Source organism: Carica papaya, chromosome 7 (genome assembly GCF_054855325.1).
Source record: "Carica papaya isolate Zhongbai chromosome 7, ASM5485532v1, whole genome shotgun sequence".
Taxonomy (NCBI): domain Eukaryota; kingdom Viridiplantae; phylum Streptophyta; class Magnoliopsida; order Brassicales; family Caricaceae; genus Carica; species Carica papaya.
The window spans coordinates 15,869,555-15,893,563 of record NC_142315.1 but is presented as its reverse complement, the minus strand read 5'-3'; positions in this window follow the sequence as shown (position 1 = coordinate 15,893,563).

Below are 24,009 nucleotides of genomic sequence, written 5' to 3'. Positions count from 1 at the left end.
CAATTGTCTCCACGTGTCTTTTTTATGGGTGAGGTAATATGTCGTTTGCTTTAGAGAATTTGAAGGAAGAATCACACTTGTTTTTGTTTGATGTCGATTTCAATTTGAATGCAAACATCACAATGACCGAATTGCTTTATGATGTGCAATCGATTTTTTTATTCTTTTCTTCTTTTATGTTTGACTAACTAGATAAAAAAATAACCACTTGGATGAACAACTTGATGAATTCAAGTGGTGTTGCAAGCATAGATAGATCAACACTCAGGAAATTTGATTGAAGTGCTAATTATGCAAAACAAATATGCAAGGCACAAAATTAAAGATAGTAGATTTACTGGTAGCCTAAGCCTTAATAGCAAATAATGTGGAACTCATAACCATTATTGTGATAAAAATCCTTGCATATAACATCAGTATACTTGAAATCTTAAATTCCTAAATAAATTCCCTCTACTTAACCCATGTAACACCCTAGACTTTTGTGATATAATGAGATAACAAAATTTTGTGAATTGAAATCCATTAGTACTTAAATTTTTCGATATGTCGAGATTCGTTAATGATTTTGTTTCATTTTTTCCATGTTTTCCCAAGGATTTAAATTTTTAAAAGTAAGAATTTTAAGAAGATTCGAACAATTTTGCGAGACAGGAGGCAGGAAAAATTCTTACAGCCCGCATCCGCAGGACCATAGCTCGCGTGCAGTGCACTATGCACAACAGTGTGTGCAGTACGTACGCATAGTGCGCAACATTGGCATTTACGTGCGGCAAGATGCCTGTGCATAGACCATGCACACCCATTTGGTGCACTGTACAGTCGCTAATAGCAAACTTGCTGCCAACCAATGTGATTATCAGTCATGTCGAACAACCACGCTGCGTGAGGCCCACAACCATGCCTCCTCTTGGCCACTCAGATTGCTACCACACGGCATAAATCCAGCCTTTGTATTTTTTTAGAAGGGCCCTTCCCTCCCCCACTCTTCACCATTTTCATTTTCTTCAAACTTCACTAAAACTTGAGAGAGAAAGAGAGGGGATTTTATAGAGAGAAAAGAGGAGAATAGTAAGAGACTTGCCAGCTTGTTAAAGGAATTTCTAGATGTTTTTCTTCGCTTCTAAAAGGATAGATCAACTCAATTTCGGTAAGGAATTCTTAGTATTTTTACTTATGTTTCTAAGTACTTTTAGAGTAAATTAAAATTGTTGAAAATGACTCCTTACTTATTTTATGATTTATCTTGATGTATGCTTGTTTGGTGACTTGTTGATATGCTTGAGGTAGAAACTCCGATTTCAAGGAATACCTCGATGGTCAAATCCAAAAATAACGAGCATTTGGCTGAGAATGTTGATGAATCCCACTGGACTCCAAATGTGAAATAACTATGAATGTGCAATGAGTTTGAAATATGATTGTTATAAAAGGGAACATAAAGTAAAAGAGAAAAGAATGAAAATCCATTAGGCTGTTATCTTTGAGGGGTTTTTATTTCTTCTTCCTCTAAATAAATATTGGTGAACCACTTCCTATAAATGATCGACGTTTCCCTTTAAAGAGAGTGGACTCACAAAATGATATGTAGGACTAGAGTGGCAAAGAACGACCATGATCATAGATTATACCTCAGAAAATTATAGAACTAACCTCATAAAGTTATGAAACTGACCTCAAAAAGTTTTGAAACTGTCCCAAAATGGGAAATAAACTAGCCCCAGTGTGGAATAATAAATTATTTGGGTCATTCACAGTGGTAGTTGGGAATCCCTATGTCCTCAGTAGATATGTATCAGAACGACTTCGCGTGAAAGTCAATAAAAGACTTATTAAGATATAGTTGTGGTTGTGGTCAAGAAATGATGATATTTTTATTATCTTGGTTTAAGTAGATGTTGTAGTTTCTCTGTTCATAAAATGCTCCATATAATTTTTGTCTTTGTTATGATGTCTTGGTCACCTGTTTCTTTCAAGCTTAAAGACGATTTTTTTTAAGTACCTAAATCATACTCATCCGGAAAGCTTACGAGGTAAGTCAACTTTATTGAAAGGCTCATGTTTTTCCTCAAAAATTAGTTATTTTTTAAACTTTAGTTACGTAGTTCGAATATTGTCTTTCTTACTAAGTTTGCATAGAATTCACCCCAAACCCGTGCCTCCCCAGATGATGAAAGTAATGACACGCTCAATGTGTTGTCCCTTGAAGATTGTCTGGATTCTTTCTCATATCCTTAGGATAAAAATGAGAACTTTGCAAAACTTGCATTCTGATGACTCTTTGTAAAAATTTCAAATGAGTCTATTTTGTATATTCATATTTTGATAACCAACCATTGGCCTTAAATGTAATGTGAACAATGATTTTATGTAAGGGATTTTTATTCTTTTGCTTTAATGTTAATTTAGTTATTAGTATTTGTGTGTGTTTCTATTATCTGGCTCCCTCCTACCATTAAGTATTTGGGATATCACAACCCACACTCAACTTGTGAATTCAAACCAAGGTAACTAGAAAAATAAATAGGAATATAAAAGACGTCACAACTTACCCGATTAGTCAGTTCAATTACTTTGCTCAACAAGACGACCAAAGCAATCTCACTTGTTTGAACACTCTCTCACAATTAGCATAAACTAAAAGGAAAAATAATCTAAAATTTTATTAATCTAAATTGAAGGATAATTACAACCTAAGGGTGTAGCCTTTATATAGATTTGCACCGAATTTATTCTAAAAAAAATCAAACTCTAAAGTTCTAATAAATTTTTTAAATTAAATGTGATGCAAATGGTATAAAATAATAATTAAAAGAACACAAAATAAACTAGGATAGTTCTTCTCCTTTTTTGGTCGAACTTACAGTCCTTTTCGAGCTTAAATGTTCTTTATTTTCTTGATTTATTCTTTAATTAATTAATTAATTTCTTGAAGAAGTTGTGTTGAGGATAATTGAAAACTTCTGGATTTGAGATAAATGCTTGAAGTAGAAATCGACTAGGAAGCCTTAGCTAAATCTCACCATGTGATCCTTATCTTGGAGAGGTTGTTCTCTTCCTGCATTCTTCTTGTCGAACTCTACTTGAATAATTACATTGAAACAAAATAAAGAAAACAAAAAAAACATATGAAAAATAAGGGAAATAAGTTTCTCACTCAAAATATACTTCTGTCATGCAAGTAGGACTCTTCCTCTTGGTTTGGCTTGCCTACGCAACCCCCTTCCATTAGACTTCTTCTCCAGTTTCCTCTAACACTTACCCTCATATTAGCCACATCTTTAAGTCCTAAAAGGACTCTCCAAACTAATCTTGAGAGGAAAAGAGTTGTGGGTGAGGAAAGATTCCCTAAGGACTCTCCTCCCCTATGTATCCTGCGGACATTCTCGCAGGAATGTCATTTTTTTGGGCAATATCTTCTTTGGTGTTCAGGTTCACATCATAACTGCTGCCAATTAGTGCAATTTCTATTCACCAAAAACTCATATCAATTACATAAATAATCATCTGCCTTCTATAAAATGTTAAATTACCACAATTCATTATTCCTCTCTTCTGATATTTAAATTTTTCTAATACCAATATGACCATTAAGTAAACCTACGAAATTGTTTGCTTATTATTGATTTCGGATAAACAAACTCACAATTGAGAATAACAAGATATATATTGTTTAAATGTTTATCCATAAACATAAACTGTCATGTTCATTTATTGAATGTTGTCCACCACTTACTAACACTTGGACTTCCATGAACCTATTCTCATTTCCATTACGTATGGTGACGAGTTAAGTTCATGGTAAATTTTGTAAAGTTGGAACCTGACTCACTTTTAAATCACAAAACTTGAACTTATTCAATATTTGAAGTTAGTTCATAAAATTCATTTTTCTTTTTGACTCCACTGGATTTTTTAGTTAAACTCAAGCTATATGATATATATACACACACACACATACCATATAACAAAGTAAATCATATCATATATTATTAATTAAAATTAAAAAATATATTATATATAATTGGATTGAGTTTGGATGAGTTTCCAACTCTAAATTCGAACCTAACCCAATCCAAATTTAATTTCAAATCATTTTATCCATCCAAATTCGACATAAATCATTTAACCAAAAAAAAAAAAAAAGAGGTCCACTAGTTTGTAATTTTTTTTTTTGCCATTTCTATCTGTCACCTACTTTCTTAAAAAATATATTATAATTTAAAAATATAAAAAATTAATTTAGTTATGTATAGAGTACGTAAATTATAAATAAAATAAAAATTTATGAATCGAATCATAATTTAAATAAATTTAAACTAAAAAGATAAGGTGTTGTAAATTATAAAGATATGACTTGTCAATTTTAAGGCTCCTTATTATAGTTTATCCTAAATTCTTTTTCATTGCCAATTATCAAAACATTTACTATGAGACTTTAAAAGTATAGGCACACAAGTGGGTCGATAGGAAGATAATCACTTGTAATCTCATGGAGAAGTTTATGAGAGTAGTAACATATTACACTTTTTATTTGAATTATTGCATAAATAACTGAAATCTAATTTGAAATTAAAAAAGAATATAGCTGCATCTAATTTAGGTCAAACAGAATAGACAGCTACGATAGATACCTATTTATCTTGTACTTTATTTATTTTTCTTTATTTTTTATTTATTTTTTTGCATCAAATGAGGAATAAAAAAAAAATTGAATTGATAACTTTAACCAAAACTAAAATCAAGTATGGGTAAGTTTTTTCTTATGATGGATCGTTAGCTTATTGATATAGGTTAACTTACTTTGGCTCATCTCTTTGTGGCTAAATTAGCCTATCTTTGGGATTGTTTTGAAGAGTATTTTGAGAATGTCTCTTCTTAAAAAGTTTGTTTTGTAGTTTTCCCTAAAACGTCCTCAGTTTTATTCTCATAGTGATTTTTGTGAAGAGCGAAATGAAATGAAAGTTTTTTCTCCATGTAAATTAATAAATCTCTACCATAAACTAAGGCCATAAGCATTCCAAAAAATAATAAATCTCTACCTCTTTGCATAATGACATTACATTATCCATTGATTAATGTGATTACCATATTCTCTAACCTCAAACGTATTGGATTTATTTATAATGTTACTTGCCTTCTTTATTTATTATCCCATCTTGGGATTCTTTATTGGAATGTGCAGTGGACAGGATTCATAATTGGCTGTATATGATTTGTCTTAAATATACATGTTATCAAGATTCCCCCTCAACTTCATTTTGGAATCCCATTTTATGGGCCAGCGACCCAATTCGTAACAAGACCGTCACTCTATTTTACCTTTTATAAGCATTTAATTTATTTATGTGCTTTATTGACTCCCAATTGAAATATGTATAACAAATTCCATTTTCCATCTGTTTCGGTATATCAATTATTTTATGATGTTATCAACTCAAAATAGAAATTCAATTACCACAATATTTTATAATAAGTGGCATGATATTTAGTATATTTTTAATTATAAAACATAGTGTGTGGTGAAATATTTGATTGAACTCAATTAATAATATTGAAGAAAAAAAACTAAATCTTCAATTACACACTTTTTGGTCGTTAAAATTTGAATTTAGCACGTATTTATTACATCAAGAAAGGAACTTTTTCTTTTTCTATAGGGTAAGAATATATCTAGTTCGTCCACTGTAATCTCATACTCCTCACATTGTTTTCATGAGATATATGTGTGCCCCACCCACAAAAAAACAAGAGGCAGTCATATCATAAAAAGCAAAATGATGATGCAGTATATATATATATATATATATATATATATATAATCACTAAAATTATAATGCTATGATTAAACTAAATTAAAACCCACCAACAATATTGATGCAAGTCCATCCCCACCACCTTACATTTAGGATTAAATTTTTATCTGATAACATTTTTTTAACATTAACTTCTTATGATAAAATTTTTATTTTTAAAATATTATTAATAAAAATCAAATATGAACTATCAAAGTAGAAACGTATTTTTTTTAAACATTATTGTTAACCTCTTAATTAACATTATTGATATTAGATGTGCAACAGCAGTTTAGGTGAATATGATTAATTAGGATAGTGTGTATTGTATAATTAATTGCAATTAAAAAAGAATAAATATTTATTTTTCTCATATTAATATTAATTACAGCAAAAAGCAAATTCCCGTGTAATTGAACAATCTTCCACCCAATGCAACACATGATATAATTACAAGTTGGAATATACATAAGATCCAACTGAATTGAAAATAAAATAATTTGTTTGAAATGTAGCATGGCTCCAAGTGCACGTGATCCTACGAGGACGATTCAATGCTCAAGAAAATTTGTGGTCACGACAGACGATGTGGAGTAATGTTTGGGAACTCAAGAAATTGACTCTAATTTAATTTTATTAATTAATTAATTAAACTTCGATAATGGTGCTCACATCTTTATTATATAATGGATATATGTTAATCTAATCATAACTAGTGCCACTTAATCAAAGTCTATTGAAAATAATGTACAAGGGTTGTGAGGAGGATTAGGGAGACTCTTTAGGTTTTTTTTTTTTTTTTTTTTTTCCTAATAAATGGAAATTTAATTTGATTCATGGTTTGTATTTTTAGTAGAAAAATTTGTTAAATTATTAATTTTCTTTTTAAAATTTTATTCATCTCAATAATTTTTGAACTTATAAATTGATATTGATTATTAATTTATAATTAAATAAAAAAAATATAAATATAATTGTATTACACATAAAATTCACCTATTTATAGTCATAATACCCTAAAATTATTATCCCTTTTCAATAATCAGAACCAATAATTATTGAGTAATGTTTAAATTATTTAACTAATGGATTTCAATCATTCACCTTTTCTTCATTTTTTAATTTTCCTATCACACTTTATATATCCGCACTGCCTTTAAAGAAGATTTAAGAGAAAGTTTTTTTTTTTTTTTTTTGGTTGGAATTTTGGATATCTATCTATCTAAAAGAAAAGGAAAAAAAAAATCTGCAATGGATCTTTGTTAAAGTGACTGAAATTTGAGAATTTGTTAAAGTGATTGATAAGCATATCATATGCTGGGACTTATAAAATATATATATTACTAATAATAATATTAATGGGTCATGCTATATAATCATGACCATGATTCGTGCTTCTTTATCTCACATCAAAAAAATCAAATATCATTGACCATCTTATTTTACTATTCTTCTTTTGTTTTTTTATATTTCAACTTATAAATTATATATGTAACACCGATAACCCCACATGGTCTAGTGAAATAAAAATTATTACATATTTGAAGAATATAAATTTTATTTTTTATAAAAATTTCAAACAAATAATATATTCTCTTAAAATATCTAATACTTTCTATAATATTGAAAATACTTAAATTGATTACTAGTAAACTATATATATAGATATATTGAATTATTTGATAATCAAAGTTATGCCAAAAAAAGATGATAGCTAGGTAGCTAGCTAGGAGTAATTGAGCTAAAGCTGTGTTAGTTGGCCTTAGCGAAAATAACAGAAGCTTTGGAGTTGGGTTAGGATTACTAATTAATAATTAGTAATGGCCGTCAAGGAAGAAACAATAATATAATAATTAAGAGAAAAAGTTGCCTTGTCATGTTCCAGACATGACATAATTAACTGGTACACATATAGAATCAATTATATATATATGTAAGCAACTTTAAACTGGACTCTGCATACGTCTATATATTGTTGTCGATATATGTAATAACCTTTATGATCATAATATATATATATATATGTATCTAAAGTTTTTTTAATGTAAATATTGATATAAGAAGCCTCAGCTTGACTTCCAGGAAAAGTAGGTCATTTCTTTTTGACGATGATGATGATAGGATCAGTTGGGATTAAGGAGAAAATGACTGATTAACTAAAGGCATAATGTAGCTAGCTAGCTTCATACTTTATTTTGGAATGACATCCTTCACTTTTACTAAAAACTAAAAACTTATGTAAGAAGTCATTTACATAGATACACATATATGTGTGTATATATGGAAGCTAGATATTTAAATTAGGAGATTTTTTGGGGTATTAATTAGGAGATTAAGCTAGCATTGTTATTCTCCAAACAAATTTATTAATCACATATGTAAAGACAACATGCAGACAGCCTGTTGTCTTTCCTAATTAAACATTAAAGGAGCTAACTCCAAATAATCTTGGGGGTACTACATATGTAATAGCTGGAAGTCCTTTTCTTTTTTTTTTAGTTTTAAATTTTCTCGCATCTTATTCTTTATCTTCTGCTTAGGCTGCAGCTTAAAATTTGTAATATGACGAGGTTTAAATTAGATATCATTTAATTACTTTTTGAACAAAAAAAGTTATTCCAAGCATAAATATTAGTGTATCTAAAGATCTAAAGATATTATTCTTTTTTTTTATAATTATTTTCAAAGATGAATTGAAATTTAATGAAAAATTAAGAACCATTAGCCATATTCCTAAGAGAAGGAAAAAATACACATCCCCAATAACTTATTTATATAAGCTTTGAATGGAGCAGAAGGATGATTCAATTATGGAATATAAAAATCCTCATGTACCTATTTATAAAAGCTTTCCTGGTCCATGTTAATCCCCATGCATAATGTCTTTTGCCTTATTTCAACATGATTTGTTGCATGCTTCTTTTCATTTAATAATAAAATATAGGTTTTACACTACCTCTTATTGGCACCCATGCTAAGACCATATATTCCAGTGTAAGATATGGACTACACCAATGTTATGCAGACGAGAAATAAGTTTAAAAGGGTTAAACGCATGTCTCTATAAATAATATGCATATGAAATGTATGCATCCTCCATGCTAATAGGTTTATTTTACAACCATTGCAACATGTTCTACTCAAGAAGTCTTAAGGGTAAGAAGAGAGAGGGGATGTTAAAAATAAAACTGGCTTACAAGGTTCCTGATTCTATAATTGAAACAAATTAAACAACCTTATGTCACTAAAATGGTGATTGGAACAACCTAAGGAACAAGTAAGGAGGAAGATGTTGCAATAAAAAACTTCAACACATAAACATGTAGGGCTAGAAGAAGACCAGTTCAAGATGACAAATAAATTCTAAGAAATGAAGTTTTTAACTTAAGGAAGCCTTTATCCAAGATCTTTGATGATTTAAGGGAAAAAAAGGGCTTATTGAAACCTAAAAACTCTACAAGTAATTATTTTTGCACATATCATAATAAAAGAGAATATTGGTCGATGATCATTTATCACCCTAATGATTAATAATAAAAAATAGAGAAAGTCCATATTTTTATTTATTATAGGTGCACAACAAAGGTAGTAAAAGTGTGCCTACTTAATGATTACATGCCCTTATTGCAATCTAAAGTTTGTTGATTATGCAATTAGCATATAGAGCCTCAAAGAGTAAAAAGACACAAAATCAATAAAAACTAAATAAAGCCCTAAAGGATCAATCTAAAAATTAGAAAAAACCATAAGAAAGTGAAAAAAAAAAAATTCCTTGTATAGAAATAGAGGAAAATAAAATAGTGAAGAATGGTAAGTGTGAGAGGAGAAATTGTCTCATGAAAAATTATCAAGAAAAATAGCATTATTTTGGCAAATTCATGCTCACTTATACTAGAATTATTCTATAAACTAAAATGATGTTATCTAAAGCAAAAGAAAATTTATCTTTCTTGATCACATAGCAGAAACCAAGAGAATCCAAAGAAAAAGTTTACGATTGGTAAAGTTTCTCTCTCTCTCTCTCTCTCTCTTTCTCTTTCTCATAAGCACACTTAGAATATGTAATATCTCTTTAGAATGAACTTGAACTAGTACTAAGGAACAAATATTTCATGGAATCATACTTTTTATATGTTTTTCTTTACTTGGAAAGCTTTGTTTTAAGAATACATGTATTGAATAAAAATATGATACCTTACAAAAGGCACTCGTGTCAACCACTCATAGAAGTGCATCTCTCTTGATTCATTGCTCGTTATTCACTTGTGAGTGTCCCCCTATTGACACTACTCATTGCTCATTGTTGAGTTGTCAGTGTCCCCCTATTTGTGCTTGTGATATTTTAGTGATTTTTTTTTCCTGAAAAAGAAATTTTAAAAGGATAAAGATCTATATGTATAGTATTTATGTAGTTACTTCTTAGTTTGAATGATGGTTCACCTTGAAAAGGAATGAACAAATTGATGAATAAGTGATGAATAATAATAATTACATATGAACTTGAGCTAATTCTTGTCTTGTAGGCTTCCCTAGAAAGCAAAAAAAATACAAATTAATGATTTAACCAATAAATATTGTGCCGGATGTGATTATTCTATACTTTATTGGTACTTTATTTGGTTGTAATTTTTAATTGCTTTTACATGCAATTTTGAGGCATAAACACCATAATGTTGTATCTTGATATATGATGCTTTACATAACTACTTGTAAGAAATTATGGATTTAGATATGGTGAGATTTTTAATGTAAAAGTCAACTAGTTTGTTATGAGTAAGAGGTCAATCATTGGATTTTTTGCTTTTATCCTGTGAATAACAAAGGAGAAAAAAAAGAGTTAAAATGTAAGGTTTACATGAAAATTTAAAGGAAATATTTAGTCCCCTTAAGAAAATGCCATCACTAGGATGTGATTCATCCACTGCCTTAATTGAATAAGAATGATCAAAGAAAAATATTTTTTTGAAAGAGAAAAGAATAAAAAGTGTTGTCAAAAAATAAGTATATATAAGCCCTAAAAAGGTATTAGTTGTTGCACTTAGTTATTGGTAGGACTATAATAATCCTAATTTATGAAAAAAAAATAAAAATGGAGAAACCCAAAAGAAAAGAAGATGAAAACAAAACTAAAAAAGGAGACAAGAACTAGGATAATAAGCATTTAGGTGAAGCCTTTAGGAAGAAATAATAGGGAAAAATCAAGCAGGAAATTTATTCTCAAGGAAAATCCAAGAGATCTTCAGGTTAGGGACATAATAATAAATCAATTAGGAAAGAGTCTACAATTTATTTTATTGAGGAAAAAATGCTCTTTTTGATTTTTTTTCTAAAAATTAAACCATCTATTGTGGTTCTTAGACATGAAATTTGTTTATTACTCAAGAATAACAACAGGGTTAAGAATTAAGAACAATTAAGTAAAGTAGGAGAAGATTATAAAAGATAAAGGAATTGAGAGATAAGGTGTGAATGTTAATCAATTCAAATTTTGGTAATTGTTCACAATACTACTCTGATGTGATATTGGATAAAACTTGGTGTCAAGGATGCCAATCTGCATCAAGGATGAATCCAACAGGTTTAAACTCAAACAAGAAAGTAAGTTCTAATTTTCTAAAGGAAACACCCAGAAAAGGAAAGTAATTTTATCCCTGACTACTTTTCTAATTGGGATTATTCTAAGAGATGGGTCAAATTTGTCCGAGCCATAAGGCTTAAGACCTAAGAATAATTAATGGGCTTAAAGAATCAAAATGAAGTCCAAGCTTTAGGCTCAACTCAATAAAGCTTCAAGGCCTTATGGCCAAGATGGGCCATGACCCAAGGATGTCACACCCATGGGCAGCCCACACCCGAAGAAGATGGCCCACGTGCACGCACCAAATGCATATGCACTACAAGGTCCACACGCATGCAGGTTCAGGTTGGGCAGCGACCCTGCCCACACAACCTAAGAGACCCGTGGGCCCCACACGTGGAATCAATCGCATGCGCAGGCCCAAAAGGTCGAACATGCGCTCCACACAGACAAACTCATGGCCAGCCCAACGGGCCCAAGCCTAGCCCATGACTCTCGTGGCCTTTCTCCCACACAACTCGCATAGACCGGCCGACTTGGCCCATTCGGGTAGCCCAAATCGACCGGTCCCTCTTTTTCCCTTTTTAAAATTATTTAAATTATTTTATTATTTTAAAATCCTTTAAAAAAGGCTTGGGACCCACTTTAAAATTTCTATGTGTTAAAATTAATTTCCACATGTTTTTTTAATGAATTTCACATGGGATAAATATGGATTTTATTTTAAAGATTATTTTAATGTAAATCTATCCTTTAGGATTATTTATTAATTTATTTGGGATAGAATATTATTTTATTTGTAATTATCCTTGATTAAGATAGAAATTTATCTAGCTTAATATTTTATTAAGTATCTCAAGATTTTTGTACTCATCTAGATTGTTTGGAAGAGGCTATAAATAGACATTTGCCCCTAGGATGTAAAACACACATTTGAGAATAAATTTGAGAGAATTCTTGAGAGCTTCGATTTTTTTTTTTCTTTTAGCATTTTGTTAAAATTAGCTTCTTCAAGTTCTTGGGGAAGTAGGAGTCTTTAGAAGTCTTGTTGAGCCAAGGAGTGGGATTCAACTTATCGGTAAGTTCGTGGCATTTTTCCTTTCCTTGTTTATTTTTCCTAGTATTTGTTTTTGCTTTCCTTTTAGAATTATGGATTCAATTAGAGGGAGGGATTTTATCCTAGGTGGTTATTGTTTTGATATTGCATACGTTGAGTGGGTTTTTAGGAGTATATTCGATCCTCCCCATACCCTCTCGCGTCATCTGGTATAAGAGTTTTGGCTCTTAGAAACACAAATCTATCTTTATTTGCCTTAGTATTATGTTCTTAAATTAGTATTCAAATTTATTAGATTGTTAATTCATATTGCATCCTGCTAGAATTCATATATCAAATATATATATATCAAAATTACCAAAAATACCCCAGTTGCACCCTATAAGGTGATTAACACCTTGTTTGCATTTTGCATCACAAAAGCAGAATAATCGCCTAATTGGCGACCAAGAATCCTTTAAGAAATCGAAGGCAAAGTATGTTGCCTAACTGGTGTGAGCGAAAACTTTTGTTTTCATTTCGAACACTATCCACATTTAATTTTCGAATTGCATTTTTGTAATCTGCATCAACGTTACATAAAGAAACTTGACTGATCATAGAGCGTAGCTGATAAATGGGGGTAATATAGGAAGATACACCTATCAATTATATCCATCGGGATTAATCAGATTCCTACACATTAGTCTGAATTATCATTCTTTGTGATCTACATTTTGTTCTTTATTTTACACTTGTTCCATTACATAGCTAAGTTACTAATTGTTACCAGTTGCTTAACACACAAGAAGCACACTAGTCCTTCTTTTATGCTTATTTTGGAGCTTCCGTAGAAATCAGAATCCTTTAGGGTTCCTTGTTGTGTCGTAAGGACTAATGTGAAGACCCGATTTAAGTGATTCCGATTCCGAACGTTCAACTTGACAGATGAAGCTATTAATTGAGGGATTGTGAGGTAAACACGAGCAAAGGTGAGGAGAGAATGTATTCTTTTCACTTATCCTTCTTACAGGTACTACGCTATGTCTTAATCCATCGAAGATGCTCTACTTAGGAGTGATGTCCTTGTTGTCCGAATAGCTCTCAACATACAAGTTAGGAGTGAAGACAACAAGCAGAGGGAAAACATTTTCCACATGCGATGTCTTGTCAATGATAACGTATGTGGAATGATCATTGACAGTGGTAGCTGTACTAATGTGGCAAGAACTCTATTCGTTGAAAGAACAGGGTTGACATGCATCAAACATCTAAATTCCTACTGGTTTTAGTGGTTGAATGAGTGTGGTGAAATCCAAGTTACCGAGTTAGTTATAGTACTATTCTCAATTGAGAAATATCACGACGAGGTATGTTGTGATATCGTACCTATGCATGCCTGTCACCTGATACTTGGGAGACCTTAGAAATTTAACAAACAGGTACAACATTATGACCACACCGATCGATATTCATTGTGAAAGGATGGTCTGACTTATGTCCTTACACCTTTATCACCAAAAGAGACACATAAAGATCAGATCAAAATTAAACAGTCCTTTAATGAATACTCGAGAAGGGTAGAAGAGAGAAAGAAGCTGAAGAGAAAGTCAATGGTCCATTGAGCATAAAAGATGTTCAGTAGATAGCTAAAGATGGTCCATTAAGGGAAAAACAAATAGAGAAAATAAGAGAGTGTCCTGATGACAAGGACAAAATGTTAAGGAATATCTCTTGTGAAAAGGAAAGTTCAAGTGTACTTACCTATAGGGATATTCATTTTGACTTTAACCACCTTTTGCATAATCATACTATTTTTTTCTTATAGATAATTACCATGGCAAGTGGGCTATGGAGATTTGATCTAGATCCGAGAGGAATTATGAATAAAGTCATGACATGTATCAATAATAAAGTGAACATGCCAGGGAGGTATGATGTGTTTCCTATTATAATCACTAATCTTTTCCATTATGATGAAGGTCCAGATTCGAGGACGAATCTTTTTAAAGAAGGGGAGGATGATGTGATATTGGATAACTCAAATTTGGTGTCAAATATGGTAATCTGCATTAAGGAGGAATCCAACAGGTCCTGATTCAAATAGTAAAGTAAGTTACAATTTTCTAAAAGGGAAGGCCCAGAAAAGAAAGTAATTTCATCCCTAACTACTTTCCTAATTGGGACTGTTCTAAAAGATGGGCTAAGTGTGTCCAAGCCAAAAGGCTTAAGGCCCAAAAACAATTAATTGGCTTAAAGAATATACATAAAGTCCAAGTTTTAGGCCCAACTCGAGAAGTTCTCAAGGCCTTATGGCCAAGATGGGCAACAACCTAAGGATGCTGCACCCATGGACAACCCATACCCAAGGAAGATGGCCCACATGCACGCACTATGTGCATATATGCTGCAAGGCCTACGTGCATGTAGGTTCAGGTTGGACAGCAGCCCTACCTGCGCGACCCAAGAGACCTACAGGCCCCACATGCAAAATCAACCGTGCGCGCAGGCCCAAAAGGTCGAACGCGCGCCCTGCACATACAAACTCATGAACGGCCCAACAGGTCCAAGCCTAGATCATGCGGATTTTCTCCCGTGCAGCCTGCACAGACTAGCCATCTCGGCCCATCCAGGTAGCCCAAACCGGCTGACCCATCTTTTCCCCTTTTTAAAATTATTTAAATTATTTTATTATTTTAAAATCCTTTAAAAAAAAGATTGGGATCCACTTTTTAAATACCCGTGTGTTAGAATTAATTTCTGCATGTTTTTCAATGAATTTCACTTGGGATAAATATGGATTTTTTAATTCTATAAGTCTATCTTTTAGGATTATTTAATTAATTTATTTGAGATATAATAATTATTTTATTTTAAAATTATCTTGGATTAAGATATAATTTTATCTAGGTTAATATTTTATTAATTATCTCAAGGTTTTTGTACTCATTTAGATTACCCGGGAGAGGTTATAAATAGATCTTTGCCCCTAAGATGTAAAACACACCTGTATAATAAATTTGAGAGAATTCTTGAGAGTTTTGGCTTTTCTTTCTTTCAGTATTTTTCTAAAATTAGCTTCTTCAAGTTCTTCGGGAAGCAGGAGTCTTCAGAAGTCTTGTTGAATCAAGGAGCGGGGATCAACTTGTTAGTAAGTCCATAACATTTTTTTTTTCCTTATTTATTTTTCCTAGTCTTTGTTTTTGCTTTCCTTTTAGGATTGTGGATTGAATTAGAGGGAGGGATTTTATCCTATGTAGTTATTGTTTCGATATTATATATGTTGAGTGGGTTTTCAGGAGTAGATTTAATCCTCCCCATACCCTCCCGTGTCATGCTCCCTCTTTTATTCTCTACTTTATACTCTCAAGTTTTCATGAATATTAGCAGGAAATTAATAATGATATAAGAGAAAAATAAACTAAAGAGGAAACCCAAATTAGGAAACATCTACTAGGAGATCACAATAGCGAAGTACAAAAGTAATAAAGGAAATAAAAAAATTCGTTGCATTAAGAGTTATCATACTCCAGTGATGATTCCTACTTGATTAATTTTGTTCCCCTGTCTGCTTCTTTTCTTTTGTTTCAGTTGTCATCAGCTCCTTAATCTTGGCATTTCCTTTTCCTCTAATTAAGACATTGCCCTCAAGGTCAAAGTTGAGAAACTGTTTTTTAACATAAGCAACATCTTCCTATGTGACTTCATTAGGTGCTAGATTGAACCACTGCAATAAAACTTATTTGACCGGCTAATTTCATGGTGGGAGATTCTCCATTAGAGTACATTCAAAGGCTCTATTATAAGTTCTCCTTCTTGTTTAACTTCTGTGAGAATTTTAGAGTTGATTACTTGGCCTAAAATGAACTTTTTTAATACAAGGATACTCAAAAAACTTGATGAATATGTGCCCCTTTTAGAAGTTGCGGTTCACAAAAAACTATATTAATCTTTTTTACAATTTCATGAGGGTAAAAAAATCTAGGACCAAGCTTAACATTTCAATGTTTCATTACTAAAACCTTGTCTATAGCGTTGAAGTTTTAAAAGCATAGAATCTCCTTGTATAAATTTTCTTTCAGTTGTGCCTTGGTTCAATCAGTTGCTTAACATGGTTTAGGGCTTTTAATAGCTATTTTTACATCAAAATTACTCGTGTTTTCTTTAAAGAAAATCTTCAAGTTAAAGAGATGATGACTCAATCAGAAGAGTAGTGAAAAAATGAGGAGATGGGAATTTATATAAGGCTTGAAATGACACCACTTTCATATTTTGAGTTATAAGTGGCGTTTTACCTTAAGGTTTTTAGAGATAAAAATGAAGGAATATGAAATTACAAAGAAGGATATCATAATAATAGAATAACAAAGGGAAAAACTTATATTAAAAAGACTTAAAAATTAACTAAACATTAAGTTCATGATCCTAAAAATAAGCCATGATTATACATGATAAATTCAAAAAAATAATGAACTCCTAAAAACTAGGAAACACTACTTCACATGCAATCCTAAAGCAATATTTAACACTCCTTGCTTTAGGAACTACAAACTCTAATTTGTTGCCCTAGAAGTTCGAACTTACTGACTGGAACTGGTTTTGTAAACAAATCTGCTAGTTGATCTTTATACTTGTAGCAAATTAATGTTACTTCTCCATTTTGTTGCATGTCCCTCAAAAAGTAGAGTTTGACGTTGAAATTCTTAGTTTTTCATGAAACATTGGATGGTGAGAAATTGTAATTATTGTATAATTATCAACAAAAATCTCAATGCTATTTTTTTGCTCCATATATATATCATATAGAATTTTCTTTAGCCATAAAGCTTCGTTTACTATTGTGTTGGTGTAATAAATTATACCTCTAGAATGGATTGTGCTACAATCTCTTGCTTCTTTTAGCACCATCAAAAAACTCCTGAATCTAAATGGAAATAGTATCCTAATGTACTTTTCATGTTATCAACAGACCTTGGACTAGTCATCATATGAGAATCCATACAACTTGAAATTTTGATACTTCTCTAACTGGACACCATAATCAAGAGTACCTTTGATATAGCTTAATATTTTTTTTGTTGCTCTTAAATGCATTTCACTAGTATAATGTATAAATGAGGATAAGAGACTTACAACAAACAAAATGTATGGCCTTGTTGTAGTAAGATAATTAGCAACCAATCAAACTTCTATAATAACTTTCATTAACTTTATCAACACCATTTTCTTTACTTAGCTTTTTTCTTTTTCCTCATTAGTTTATTTGTTGCTTTAAACTCCTCTATCTAAAATTTCTTCAATATTTCCTTTGCAAACTTCTTCTGGTAGATGAATACTTCATTTTGGTTTTGGTTGACCCCATCCCAAAAAAGTAAGTCATAAGACTAAGATTTATCATTTCAAAAACATGCATAATTTCTTGTTTGAAATCTTCAGCCAATTATGCATTATTTCCTTTTACTAAAAGATCATCAACATAAAGCGACATAATGAAAATATCATTTTCCTTCTATTAGATGAAAAGAGTGCCCTTAGATAAGCTTTTTTTAAAGTCTAAACTTAGTAAATGCTCATCTATATTGCTATACCAGGCTCTAGGTATTTGCTTGAGGCCATAGAGAGCCTTTTTGAGAAAATAGACCTTATTCTCTTGACCTTGCACCACAAATCTCTTTAGTTGCTCTACATATATTTCTTCTTGTAAAACACCATTTAAAAAAGCTGAGTTGACATCTAACTGGAACACTTGCCAACTTTTTTGGGTTTCTATGGCTAGCAATAATTTAATTGTATCTAATCTAGCAATAGGCGCAAAACTGTCCAAGTAATTAAGACAAAATATCGGAGCATAAGCCTTAACGACAAGCCTTACTTTGTATTTATTGATGGAGCAATATGCATTGAGCTTGTTCTATACACCCATTTCACTTCAATGACTTTTCTACCTTAAGGTCTTTAAACTAATTCCCATGTTTTATTCTTTTGGATCATTGACGTCTCCTCTTCCATTGTTCTTTTCCACTTTGGACTTTTAAGAGCTTTTTCATGTCCAGCAGGTTTGCATATTGCCATATTATATCTTTAATAGATGTCTAAAAGTGGACTTACTCCTTTGATTGAAGGATAATCTTTCAATTCCTTTTGCCACTGGTCTGTTATTTCCTCTCCAAGAGAATTGTCTTTAAGTTTTTGTTTTTCTTCCAAGTCTTTGCTTGGAAGTTTGTTTTACAGAAATACTGCTGTGACATCTCGGTACCTAGTGGGGCAACAATGTCCTATAGTAGAACATATATGAGTGCAAAAAGAACTATATAGCGGAAGAAAAATCATCCCATACAAAAATTATGTTATTCAAATACATTTGAGGTGAAGAAGTTAGCTAACAAAACATAAACTGACATTCTTCTAGCCACTTTTTTCATTACAAAAATAATTGTTCATCAGAGTACAATCATCCATATGCACTTAAATATCCCCTATAGGTCCATGAACGGATCCAAACAAGCTTTGAGTGGTAAATCGGGGAATGGTTCTTTAAATTCCTCATCTTTTATGGGAAATAGATTGGGGTGAGTTCCATAAAACTCAGTAAGGGAAATAGTATTTAAACTATGCTACTAAAGTTTTAAAGGTTGTTTATTTTAAAAATGTGTCGTTACTTTTTTAATAAGTGAACTTACCGTTGGTGGCATTTGCAACATACGTTCATTTAAAATACTATCGAAAGTGTTCACTTTTAATTAATCAAAATACATTTTGAATGCCAGTCTTAGACATAAGTAATTGAACGGAATAGTGAAAAACATAGTAGAAACCAGTGAAACCAACAATAGTATGACATGATAAGACAGAATAGTGAGAAACATATTCAATTCAATAAACAATCTAAGCATGGGTAACCAATCAACAATCGTAGCTAGACAGTTAAACAATTTGATTCAGTTATGGCTTTTATCAATCTTTATGAAAAACTATTTTAACTTATATCATTAGAGGGCAGAAGGGATCCCAGACCACCACTATAAATGGGAAACACTTTAGTTCGATATATGGTAAAGTAGTTGGAAACTGTGTCCAAGACCGTACTTTTTCACTGTGAACCCCTACAGTCAATCACGATCCACTCTTATTAGAGGGAACGTCAGTTCCATTCATAAGGAGCAGTTCACAAACAATTAGTACCAATCATATTCGGTCACCCCTTACTGATAATAGTTAAACAAATTTTAGTTTTTCCATTTTTCTTATATGTTCAAAATCACAATCAAATTTATAATCTAGATCATTCATTTCGACCCATAGGGCCCATCCTCGAATTCTAATACCTATTTATTTCCCGATCATTCTAACTTACTAGAATCCTTCCATTAAGTTGGTACTAACCCTAAGCTAAATAATCCAGACCACTAAGGTCCATTGATTAACCTGACCTAACAAGGCTCGATACCTAATCTAGACCCTGTGGGGGTTCATTAACTAAACTTGGCCTATTTGGGCCACTGTCCCTACCTAGACCTAGTGAGGATCCCTTAAATTGAACCAGACTTGAATGGGGGTCCACACAACCTATCTCAGGTTCTGTGGGAGTTCGTTAATCAAACCAAACCCATTTGAGCCTATACACTCATATTAGGCCATCGAGTTACCTTATCGGGCTAAGGCCCAATTAGGTAATCCTTTCGGCCATCGACGAAAGGCATGACAAAGGGCCCAGCCTATACACACAACATACCACGCAAGTGACATGCCTTAGTAGGTTGTCCTGCGTGCCTATAAGCATATGGGGACATGACAAAGGGCCCAATTAGGTCTTCTCCCACGCACACAAATTGCTTGGTGTGCAGACACATCTAGTAAGTCTCATGTGTGCGCGCACGCACTCGCAGCAGACCCCCTAATGCACAGGCAAATAAGTTGGGGACCGTGTCCCTCACGCACGGTCATGACATAGTCACAACGCATAACCTATTTGGCACCTTATTGGCCAAACCATTTTCTAACTCATTTTTACCATTCAAAACAATTTCTTCCAATTCCATAACTCAATTTAAGCATGAAGATTCATATCCACATATATTTTAAAGACAAAACACTCAAAATCCAACACTCAACATAAATAATTTTTAAAATAATAATCATTGCATGCATGAAACCAAACTAAACAATCATGAATTTCATTATCTTTAAATATTTTCAAAGTGTAGAAATCACACTTAGGAGAGCAAGAGAAAATACCAAAACCCTAAACTTTCAAGCTTTTGGGTTCTGAAAATGACATTACTTACGGTTTGAAGAAGGAATGTTGCTCGGTAACCCATGAATTTTTAGAAGGATTTCTAGAAATTTGAAGAGTTTAAGGGTGAGCTCTTGGAATTTTAGTGAAGAAAAAAAATTAAGAAGAAAAGAAAAAAACTTATTGTGTGAAGGAGGAAAGCTTCTCGAGTCTCCTTGGTTCCGTCTCTCTCAAGTCTCTTTCTCTCTCTAGCCTCTCTCTTTTGGCTAAGTGAAGAAGAAAAAGAAGAATGAAGAAAATGGAAGAGAGGAGAGGAAATGGGCTTTAAATAGCCAATAAAGGGTGTATGTGATTCGTTGGATAACATGCAACGACTTTTATCTATTGATCGGCCAAGTGGTCGACTGACCATCACCTCATGGCGTGCATGTGGCAATCAAGACTACGGGGTATGCAGGCAGACGTGACAACCCTATCCGTGATGGGACACAAAGAGTTGTGCCAATGCGTGGGCTTATGGGCTCATGAGTGTTTCCTGCAAGCTATATTCTCGCGAGGCTTGCTCGTTGGTCCATTTTTTATTATTTTTTTGTTTGTTTCATTTAAAATTTTCTTAAACTTTTGGAAAAAATAAAATTTAAATCATGCCTAAGATACTTTAAATGTCAAATTAGAAGTTAAAAAAAAAAAAATACCATATTCAATAATAAAAGGTTTAGGGGTGTCACAACTGCATTGTTAATTGCCTCTGCCCAAAACGTTTTTGGCAACTCATTTTCATGCAACATACATCTAACCATCTCTAAAACGTATCTGTTTCTCCTCTAACTAACTCCATTATGCTTAGGCATATACGGGGCAATATGTTGCTGTTTAATGCCAGCTTCCTCGCATAACAAATTAAATTTTGTAGAGATGTAGTCTTTTTCATTATCATACCTTATAGCTTGAATTTTGTAGCCATTTTGATTTTTTATCATATTTTTGAACTTTCAAAAAACTCCAGACACTTCTGGCTTGAATTTCAAGAAACAATCCAACACATTCTTATAAAATCATCAATAAAAAGAATGTAGTTAAGTCTACCTTGAAGTAACGATGTTCTTTGAGGTCCTCCACATATGTGTGGACTAGTTATAGCTTTTTTCAGGCCTCCAAGATGATTTAGGAAATGACATCCTATCTGGTTTACCAAATTGACAAGCATGACAATTCAACAAATGATCAGAAACAATTGGTAAGCCCCTTATCAATATCCTTTTTCTTTATTTTCAACATTTGTTGAAGACAACAATACCTGAGCCTCTTGTGCTAGATTTTGGTGATAGACTTTAGTAGAATATGTTGTATGTTTCTCCTCTATTCGATCAAATGAGAAGCTTTTACCTCTCATTTTAACTCAAAAAATCTCATGTCCAACGACATCATAGATACGATAATACAAGTTTTTTAAAAATATTTTTTCTATTAACTAGCTTACACTCAACAGATTTTTATCAATATAAAGTACATAAAGAACATAAAAAATTATTTTTATACCCGAGTTTGTCGTAATTGCCATGATTCCTTTTTCTTTTGTAGAAATATAACCACCATTTCTAATTCTGACCTTCATGATTTCGGTGGGCTTTAATTCCTTAAAGAGAGTTATTTCATAAGTCATGTGGTTTGTACAACCATTGTCAATTAGCCAACACTTTGAAAAGCTCCTTGTTGAGAAACGCATTGCCAAAAAAATATGGTATTCTTCATCTTGGTCGACAACTTGGGCATCTACTTCTTCCATTTCAAATTTGCTTTTGCAAATAACAACTTCATGTCTAAGCTAATTGCATTTGATACAATTTGCATCTGGTCTCTCCCAACACTTGAATGGTGGATGACTTTTTGTTACAGATATAATTGTTATGCACAGGATCTAATTATTCGTGTAATATATTAAATACATTTTTGTTTGATAATTTATTTTAATATATTAAAATGATTTTTTATTATCATATTTATTATTTTTTTGTTTAATTTATATGATAAAGTTCTTTATTAAATTTAGAAACATTACATCAAGATGGAGATCTTGATAATAAGAGTAAACCCTTTTATGATTTAATATAAAATGTTATTAGTCATTAGATCATCAAAATAGGACATTAATGATTTAGTATGACCAATACATATGTGACCATCTTTATAAGTTAAAGAATAGTTGATCTATTAACTAAATCACATATATAAATGATGCATATGGAGATATAATTATCGAATAGATCTATTTAAAAATTCTTAATGATTAATATTATCTTAAACTATCAATAAAATATTCTCTTAAAGGGATGAGATGTAAGAATTTTCTTTGACCTGAGATCATCATAGTAATTAATAAATCATTTATCATATTTTTGATTATGAACATTTATAGTCATACAATTATAGTTGAAAGGATATTGAATATGATTAAATACTTGTAAAATTAGTGATTGATCAAAAAAAAATCTGTGAACTTTGACAATGAGTTTAACCTCTATGTTGTGATTTATTATAACGATTACATTAGAACCTTGTTCAGGACAATTGAATGAAAGAAGAAAAGAGTTTCTTATGTCATTCAATAGTCACTTATCATTGACATGAACCATAGTTGGTTACCTATCGGGATTTGACAGTTAAATCATATCATAGGGTTAACTTGGAAGAATAATAATGGAATAAAATGTCACATATTTTTTTCTTAAGAGTAATTATACACTATATGCTATCCAGTCGTTAAACAATTTTACTAGACGCCAAGCTTGATTAATAATTTAGTTTGACAATTTGCTACTGCTTTAATATTGAACCTATGGGGTCGCACACTAATGAGTATTCTGTCTTTTTCTAAATAAACTAATTATTTGATAATTAAATTGGAGAATTTTATTTAGTCAAATAAATAAATTTTTTTATCTAAATAGAATATTATTATATTTTTTTTGGCACAGAGAATATAATTGATATTGGAGAAAATTTGAATTTATCTATTTTATAAATAAAAAATTAATATATGTGTTTCTTAGTTATTATATTATTAGTATAATAATATAATATGTGTAGCTGTTATAATAATGAAGATTATTGTAAAATCTAATTCGGAATTGAATTGATTTATAAAATATTTTATTAATAAGAAAGGGCAGTCACAGGTGCTGGTAAAAAGGTACAGCCGCACATTCACAGACGGTGGTAAAAAAGTGCAGCTGTACATCCGGGGTGCTGATAAATAGGCAGCTGCTTGAAAAAAAAAACAGCAACACACTATAAACACGAAAAAAATTGAGGGAATTTATTCTTATAATTTGTTAAAATTTTGTGAAAAATATTTAACATAATGATT